This window comes from Lolium rigidum, chromosome 6, assembly GCF_022539505.1.
Source record: "Lolium rigidum isolate FL_2022 chromosome 6, APGP_CSIRO_Lrig_0.1, whole genome shotgun sequence".
Taxonomy (NCBI): Eukaryota; Viridiplantae; Streptophyta; class Magnoliopsida; order Poales; family Poaceae; genus Lolium; species Lolium rigidum.
The window spans coordinates 290,951,026-290,960,533 of record NC_061513.1 but is presented as its reverse complement, the minus strand read 5'-3'; the positions used below and the strand labels follow the sequence as shown (position 1 = coordinate 290,960,533).

General features: G+C 45.2%; 1 long non-coding RNA gene across 1 annotated transcript; it reads left to right on the top strand.

Moving 5' to 3' along the window:
* The first annotated feature begins 1,061 nt into the window (after window positions 1-1,061).
* LOC124659922 lies at window positions 1,062-1,514 on the top strand. Its single transcript, XR_006989744.1, has 2 exons — window positions 1,062-1,098; window positions 1,187-1,514. It is a non-coding gene; the product is annotated as an uncharacterized LOC124659922 (long non-coding RNA).
* The last annotated feature ends 7,994 nt before the right edge of the window (window positions 1,515-9,508 follow it).

Sequence of the window (9,508 nt, the reverse complement as noted above, 5' to 3'; positions counted from 1 at the left end):
CCTATCTTGGCCTCCCCCGCGCCCTCAATCGCGCCCACGTTAGCGAAGCTCCTGCCGACCGCCGGTCGTAGATGCGGCACGTGCCCGCGCCACCGCCGTCGTAGATGCAAGCTTGTTTTGGAACTAAACTCAGCTCGTCAGAAAGTAAAAAAAGGAAAAGCAGTTTGGCGGAGATATTTGATTTGTATATAATTTTGATGTGTAATATATATGCTTGCTCCAAATTGATTGCATTTTGTGATTTGGATATGGTGGTAGGGCATGTGAAATCAATTTCATTTTAAAATTCTCTCATTTGGATATGGTGGAGTATTATTATGTGCTAATGCTTGCTTGTCGTTGACGGTGCCCACATAAAGGAAGGAAGGAGCATAACTGCCCCTAGAAAATCGAGGCATCCACCCGAAATTATAGTGCCATTGGTATTGAAGGAGAGGCAGATGGGACGCTCAGATGGAAAAAGATTGGCATGCTGCTGAGTGGGCGAATATGATTGGGTGGAGGAATCGGGGATAGCTATTTATTGACCCGCTCTTTATTTTTCATCCCAAAATGATACGAGACATTAATTAACTTGCCTTGCAAGGCTGCGTATTTATTTTCATCCCAAAATAAAGAGCTCCGCGATTTGATTATGTGCTTTGATGGATGATTTTGGCTCGAGGAATCCAGGAGGCTGCCATTATTTTCTACCTAAAATGATATCTGGCATTAGTTAACTTGCCTTGTTATGCATGATGATTTTTGGATCCCAAAATTTGGTGGGCATGTGTCACGGTAACCACATTTCCCCTCCTCCCACCACTCACCACCTACCCACCAGAGAAGCGGCGGCGCGGCTGGCGTGCTCGCCGGCGCCGGCGTGCATCGGCCTCTCCGTGCGCGCGGCTCCGTCGAGCTCGCCCGACCGCGTCGTGTCCGTGGCCGGGGTCTGCACTGCGGTCCTCCACGACGGCGGCGGGTTGCCGGGCCGTCGTCCGTCGTCTCACCCGTTCGCGAGCAGAAGCAGGCCCGGCCGGCCGCGGAGAGGGCTCCGTCCTGGGCGTCTCCTCCGGCGTGCTCGCCGGGAACGGCGACCCCCGATGCGCGCAGCTGCAGGTACTCCTCCTCCTCGTCCTCCTTGCTCTGTTTCCGGCGCCGCCCCTCCCGCGATTGGTTCCACCCATGACCCGCTCCTCTCTGCTAGGGTTTCCCGGCGCACAGGGACTCGGATCTTGGAGACACTGGATCGAGTTCGCTCACGAACAGGCCTGCCCCTTTAATTTCTCTCTGTTTACACGCGCTGCAAATATTCAGTTACAGTGTACGCGGTGGAGGATCTGCCCATGAGTGTCCACACAGTATTTGCTACTAGTTACTTTTTGATTGATTAGAGTTGTTCCTATCGCTCCAATACTACTAGTCCCTGACGAAGGACAAATTTATTTGTATACATGTGTAATGCAAACTGAGATCTGCCCGTGAGTGTTGCTTGTCAGGTGTGATTGACTACTAGATTCCTGTCAACTAATAAAGATTTGCTGTTCCCGTGTAGTACTACTGCTGTTCATGTTTTTTCTCTGTTCCTTCGGTGCAGAATAGCATTTGCTGTTCAAGCTCGGTTTCACATCGAGAATCGCTGAAACTTTCCAACGTGTACTAGCAGGATCGCTCTGCTATAAATCGTGAAACGCCATTATGCTAGTAGTTTTTTCATCATAAATCGTAGAGCTTAAATTATATTGGTTGCTCATCCATGTTATGCCTGTCTCTATGTATTTATCAAGACTGGCAATCCCAGTCTTGGAAAGGAATACAATGTTCCGTTATTATTTAGCATATATCAGACTCTGATCTGTCCATAAAATGTATTTAGAAAATTTTAAACTGAATGTTTGTTTGTTGCTGATGCGTTCTAGCTTAGTTGGTATTATTTCGCCTGTCCTACGGATTACTTGTACTGCACTGTGCTATAAATCTTGACATTAATATGCTAATCTTCCTGAGATTGTTTTTTTGTATGCTCATTAGGCCTGTTGTTATTGTTGTGCAGGTTCAAGGCTGTGATTCGCTTTGCCGGAAAATCAATGGCGGCCCGCGCCCAGCAGCCCCCGCACGTCGGCGGCCCTGTCTGGGTAGGTCCGGCCGTACCGGCTCCGACAATGACGGCCTCCCTCGTCGGCAGGCTGCGCGGCGTGAGATACCTCTTGCTGCTACCGGCCGAAGGTGGGCTGGTCCGGTGAGACCTGGCTCCTCCAGGTGCGCCAGCGCTGCCTGGAAAGGGAGGCTGACCTCCCTTCTCCACACACAGACCACCTCCCTGCCACGAACTCCGGACTCCTGCTGCTGCATGCCGGTGAGCACCACCTCCCTTCTCCACCTCATCTATGTTGATGCTGGATTGCTGCGTTATTTTCCTTGCATGTATGTGGTTGTGGGGCAGAAACCTTAGCTAGCTAGCTAGCTGTGTCCGGCTTCCTCCGCTCGGGCGACAAGAACGACAGCCCGCCCGTCTTCCGCTGGGGTGTCGCCGTAAGGTTTCCTCCCGCCGCCCGCCCGTCTCCCGCCGATGAATCTGTCATGTTTTATTTGGTGCTGCCTGCTGTGCTGCAAACCAATCGATGGTTCGAGTTAGTTTGGCATCGCAAGTGCTATGTAGTAGTAGTGCTATTATGGTGCCAAGTCTTTTGTTAATTTGTAGTTCTGTAGGTAGGTAGATAGTACGAAACTGTTCATTGCTTTTGTTGAATTTTTCAACGAAGTTACGAGGCTGTGCCATCTGGTCCACAGATGATTAATTCGAACCTTGGATTGCAACGTCTTTAGCCCTGCAACTTGTTTAATTAAGCTTTGGCTTTCCTGCTGGGCTCAGTGTGAGGTTAGATTTTATACTGGATGGGTGGGGTCTCAGATGTGAGTACCGGCATGTTTCGGCTCTGGTATTTAACATTAGATGAAAGGTTCTTCTTCATTTAATATTTCTACTGCCGGTTTCCTCACTTGGTGTTCAAAGTCTTCTCCACTTGCTGTGTTGATTTTTAGACTCTGTATGAGTATAATATATTCGTATTATACTAGGCCTAAATGTTTATATCATTGTCGGGAATTTCCACTTGCTAGAGTGGCTCATCTGCTTGCTAGTTTATTTCGTGATGGCCAGTCTGATCAACTTATGTAGACAGAATGTCGCTGCTGAAGTCTGATTCTGGTTGTTACATTTGGTAGGTAAGAAGAGGAAAGACACTATCTGCATTGTCCTTGCACGCGGAAGACACTTATGAGGAGCCTAAAGTTAGGATGGAAAAGGTCGTAGGAAGAACCTGACGTGAAATATGGGAATCTTATCCGCACTCATTCAATTGGTGATACAGTTGAATGCATTACTGAAAACTATTTGATGCCTTCTTGAAATGTGAGATTCTGCCCTTCAAGCTTTATTCCAACTTAATCCTCGTATATCCTCATGATCATTTGTGCATGCGCTGCAATATTGGAAGTCCACTCTGCTCATAGAATTTCTGGAATTACCGCATCTGCATTTTTTTTTGGTTGACACATCTGTCTGTTTATTTGAAACTGTACTTAATCGTAACTTGTTTACTAATAACCACTCCTCGTAAAACTGAGCAGCATACTTCTTCATTATGGCCAGGCATTGCTAAATTTTCTTGCAGCCATCTAGTGATTTCTTCATTGTACATGGATTGATAAATTCATTGGTCTTGCATGGGCCTTACTCATAACTCCCAGATGGACTTCGTTCCTCTCCGACTTATTTTGGTTTCAAAGTAGTTCACTAGTAGTCCTAGAGTGTTTGCACTTATGTCACATGTGCTGATCTTGCAATTGAAAATTATGTGGTGTTCAATGTTATTGTTTGTAGTAGTTTATCTATCTAATAATGAGGAGTGGCAATAATCTGGATACTTGTCTTTTTTAGCCATTTGTTCCTCCTTTGCTGATGTTACGCTTTTCTTTTGTGGTTGCTGTGAAAAGCCTTAGCTTAACTCATCTGTTCTTCAGGGTTCATGTTTGGGTCTGGTGGTGGTACAACCAGCCCAAGGCGGTGGTGGCGATGGCTAGGATGGATCAGGAAGGAGCCCACTCGGTCTGCGCCGGGGACGGGAACGATAACTACCCGCAGGTGCCTCCCGCTGCCTCTTCCGACCTATTTCAAGTAATAAAAATGAAAGCAATAATTGTCCTGCTGTTCATGACTTCTAATTGGCAACTGTTTGGTTAGCTAATTGTGGATAATTTGCTACTGTTTTTTTTTATATTTTGGGTATGCTCTAGCGTCTAAAATAAATCAGTGACCTTGTTGTCGTTTCAGGGTATGATTACTGGCCATGTGTATTACTTCCTGGAAGATGTGAACCCTCTGGTGACTGGCATCCTGTGAAGACTCCTTTGTTCATCAAGCTGACAACAATCTGGTCGTGGCTTGGCAAACCAACGCTAGGCTTGGTCTGGGTGCAAGGTTTGGTGCTATGGAGTATGGACCCACAGTTCCAATGATCACCCGATGTCCATGACATGCGACGGATCTAGGAAAGAGAATACTTTTATCCCTTCATATTGTGAGGTTGTGCGATGCAAGTTCCGCGTGTACTTATGCATGCTAGATCATAGTTATTGTGCATAACGAAGATATGTGACTGGCAAGGACAATGACGAGCCAGGGTAGCTGTGACATGTAGCTGCTGCAGCTTAGTGCATCTGGCGATATGGGACGTCGTCATCGTATATGCGCCTTGGTTGTCGAACAATCTCTATGCAGGTGGAGCTACATTTCTAGCGCCTTATCAACTTCGTGTTGGTGTAACCGTTCAAGCTTTCGTTGATGTTTCTTGTTTAGTATTGTTTTACACCTCTGGTATGTTTGAATGTCAAATTTGTTGTGTTGTGTGCACTCTAGCAAGTTTTTGATGTACAATAAATACTTGCTATGTGATCATGATGTCCGAGAAAGAGACGTTTCGAGCTGATGAACCTTTAGCTGATTAATTGGCTGACCTGCTGCTAATGTGATTTTCCAAAGAAGATCCTGCTGATGTCCCTCGCGTATCTGGCTTTTGATAAACAACCAATTGTGCACGTTTGAGCCAGAAGAAACGATCAGTGACTTCTCATTCTCTCTAAGGCCCTTAATTTTAACATGTGAACAGTATCAAATAGTTCTCATACATCATTAAAAAAAACTGCTGCTTTTCCTTAATTTCAATTTCAGCACGTACCCACCAGGCAGGTATGCCCCAAGGTTATTTTTGCTCAAAAAACAACTTCCAATCAGATCCCTGATCCTTAGTTATCGGGAGAGCAAAAAGAGGATTCATTATTTAGGAGAAGTTAATTCCTCCCTAATTACATGGAAGTTACTTTTTTTACATGTAAAGTTAAATTTTGATGAGAGAAGAAAGAGGCATACGAGGAGGTTGGATACTTAATTATCGGGAGAGAGAAAAGAGGATTACTAGTTATTGGGAACAAGATTTTAGGAGAAGTAATTCCTCCCGGCCTAATTAGCTGCAGCCTCCTTATAATTACTGTACAATGGTAGATGGAGGGATGAGTGGACGCAAACATATATAAACGTCAAAACAAACACAAGGCCGTCTCAGACTCTCAGTCCAAGCATCCACCCCGCGTACAAATCTCTCTCTGCCTGCGCCTGGCCTCGTGCAACGCCTCCTTGCCGGACGATTCGCCGGCGGTCCCCGCTCACCGATGACCCCGCCCTGGCGTCGCCATGTGGGTCTCTTACATGCACATAGCACCCACAAAGGAAGCACGGCGCGCTGCACGCCGGGCCCCTTCCTCTCCGGGAAGGTGTCCGAGTCATCCCGGCCGTCCCGAGCAAATATTAAGGTGAGTCTTGGTTTCAGATGTTATGCAGCGGCACTTCTAGTAGATGGATTGCAGGTTCGCCGAAATTTTACCGATTCACAAAATGGCTCATGTCCAAGCAGGTTATCTAATTGGATTTACTGTCCGCGTGCATGTGTGATGCCTGAGTTTTTACCGATCTACTTTGATGTGATAGGCTATGCTGCTTGATTTATGAGATGCATCAGGTTGTATGTTGTTTCCGCCAGGAAGACAATCTGGTTATACATGCATTTATTGGATCCCTAATACTGACAGAAGGTAGCAGTCTTTTTTTTTTTTTTTGAGATCAAACGGCTGCATATATTAAGCATACTCAGATGCTAGCAAAGTCACAATACATTCCGGTGGCATACCCAACCAGATGTTACACACTTTATTTTGACAGCCTAATTGAGCTAACTGATGCGCCACCCTATTTCCAGTTCGACGCACATGTCTGATCGAGTGATCCACGAAGCCTTGGAGCAGCATCTTAATTTCTTCAACTATCGGACCAGAGAACGACCTATCCATGTCCCTGCTCTTCAACTTCGACACCACACCCAAACAGTCCGTCTCCAAGCACACCTTTGTGACACTCCTTTCCCTTGCCAGGTCCAAGGCCGCTTTACAGGCCAAGAGCTCGGCACCTTCAGGATCAGCAACCGAGGGCAAAAAATGGCTGGTTCCCGCCACAAACCGGCCATGGTGATCCCGCAGGACCGCGCCGCTCCCGCCGACTCCTGAAACCGATGAGAAAGCGCCATCAGCATTTACCTTGTGCCACCCTTCCACAGGGGCCTGCCAGTGCTCGACCAGCTGCGGGGTTTTTGGGGTCGCCGAAGGCTGCAACTCTGCCCACTCTTCAACAAGAAACAGCGAGCGCTTAGCAATCTCCCTCGGGTCCGAAACCTGCACCTCACGGGCATCATTTCTAGCCAGCCAGAGTTGATAGATTGCCATCACCCCTACTGCTAGCTCCTTGTCTTTCAGCTTGCCGAGCCACTCGAGGCACCATCTACGCAGATCCTGGTGTCTATGGATGTGGCCTGGTGGTGAAGTCAAAGCCATTCCAGAGTATTCACGGAGTAGTTTCCAAGTTTCCATAGAATGAGGACATGGACAGAAGGTAGCAGTCGATTGCCTAGTGGTAGTCGGTGTGTTAGCTTTAGCTGTAATGTTACGAGACAAAATAATTCAGTTCCCGTGTAGTATAAATAGATGCCAACCCTAGCTTCACTGATTTCTCGAGTGCAGATAATTTTAGAAATGCATGGGCTAACTATAAAAGTACATTCGTGTGAGGAGTTTTCTTCTACCAAGAATGTACCTTTGAGTTCTTGTTAAAAAAGCCTTGAATTAGACATCTATGAAAATTGAGTAGCATCTATCCTGAATGTTAAGAACTTGTTTAGCTAGTGTTTTCTGTTTATGGACATTTTCTCTACATTATTGTGTAAATAACCTAAGTTGAGAAGTAAAGGCACTATTTTTTTTTAGATCAAAAGGCGTCTCACCGCCCCATTCCATTCCATAGAACGAAATGAAACATTGTCACAGGGTTTTATCATCCAGAACTACCAGCCCAGGCTAAAACTATCTAAGCTACCATAGCTTTCCAAGTTCCTCAAACTGATAGCTATTACAGTAGGTTCTCAGAACACGACACACAAGGACTAGCAATTTTGTAGATTTCAATCTCCACCTGCCTCCAACCTCCTGGGAATCAGCACTTGCGTTTGCTGCCCCGACATCGTGACCATCTTTCTTTTCTTCATCAATTTGACAGCGCTTGGGCTTCCCTCACTTTCTCCTCCATCGTTCGAAGGCATCGCTCCAGGAATCCCGAACAGTCCTTTGGACACAGAGGAGTCCATCGCTTGAGTATCTTCGCCATTCGTAGCCAGATAATTTGCAGAGCAGATGTCAACACCCGGGTTTTTAAGTCCAGATGCCTATTATGCCATTCATCGCAATCCCAGGAATATTGTTTTTGCGAGATATAATAGATTGATATCACAACACATCATTCATTACATACCATAATCGTCTTACAAATAAAGGATCACATGATCCATTCTCATTACAATAATAGAAGTTCTATTTATTCATTACATAACACATAGCGGAAGCGAAAGTAGCGTAGTAGTAGTCCATCTATTCCACAGGCAACTGTTGACGTCAGGAGTGATCCTAGTTGTCGTAGACGTCCTGCTGTCCTTCTTCCGGGTTCTGGTACTCGTCTTCATAGTCTGGCCATTTGAATAGCCAGGGACACAGCCATGAGTACTTTAAAGTACTCGCAAACTAATACTAAGGTAAATACTATCAACTATAGTAAGGGGGTTCTAAGCTCTAGTTTCATTTGCATAAAGCCAGTTTTATTTCATAAGCTCTTTTAATAATCAAAAGCCCTTTTCAAATAACTAACTCAAGTGGGAACATTAGTGTCATTCCCACAACTCAGTTGTGATTCAAAGTCAAAGTCACCTTTCAATTCAAATCACAAGTCACCATTCATATTTTTAGAAAAGTTCGATGACGGAACAGTATGGCCTTTCCAATCGTCCATGACCGCGGACGCGGCTATTCGAATAGGTTTAACTATGCGAGAGGTTGTACACTTGTGCCACAACAATTGCAATAGTTCGTCGAGGTAATGCGGCCCTGATTTATCGTACGCAGTACGCGAACTACCAATCCTAACCTTTCATTTACATACTCTAGTATAGGCACCTCTCCCCATGAGCTTGGCCTCCCGGTGAAAACCGCAGTCAACCCGGGAACTGCACAGGGCTTGGGCCGGACATTCACCTCATTTCACGTCATTTCACATCAGTTCCTTTTGTTGTAGAGGCAGCCTCCAGCCTAACCCCGATGACGCTTGTTTAGAGGGAACCCATACTAAAGCACATAAATTTCTAGTTAAGCCCTTACCCATATGGGGTATTGTGGGGGTACTTGTAAAATTGGAATGGTATCGCATCCGAACCCAACCATCAGTGTTTTAGTAAAATTCACCAAGTCATTCATCAGTCATATTCACCTTCAAAATCTTTCAATAGAATGACTCATCATTCCAAGGTTTTCAAAGTCATTTCAAATCACACGTTCCCAACTAGAGTAGCCACTTTTAATATTGAGCACTAGCAACTAGTTATGAGGGGTGCTAAGTATCTTGGAGCTTGCTAGGATAAGTGTGATTCTCTTGTACTACTCTATAATTCAACCAAGTGAATCATAAATCAAAAAGTAACTTTGATAAATGAAATCAAGTAAAACTTGTAAGGTAAAAACTTGGGATAGGTTCATAAAGTAAAATGTAATGGTGCCTTGCTCTAGTAGAGCTTTGCACAAGGGAACCTTGCAAGAGTGTTAGCTTGCCTTGATTGGTGATGTGATCAAAGTTTTCTTGCTCTTCCTCTTGGTAGAAGACCTCTTCCTCTTGATAGTCTCCGGTACTAGCGTCTATAAACGAATACGAGGATACAATCACCAAACAACACTTAAGTAGTCTTAATTAGCCTTAATGGCTCACACAATTGATCTAGCATCATTACTTAATATTTATCCAACAATTTATACTAGGGTTCTTTATTTCACAATAGGAAAATAATTTCCTCTCATTGAAAATTGAAATTAGGGTTTCTCTTTGGTTTGG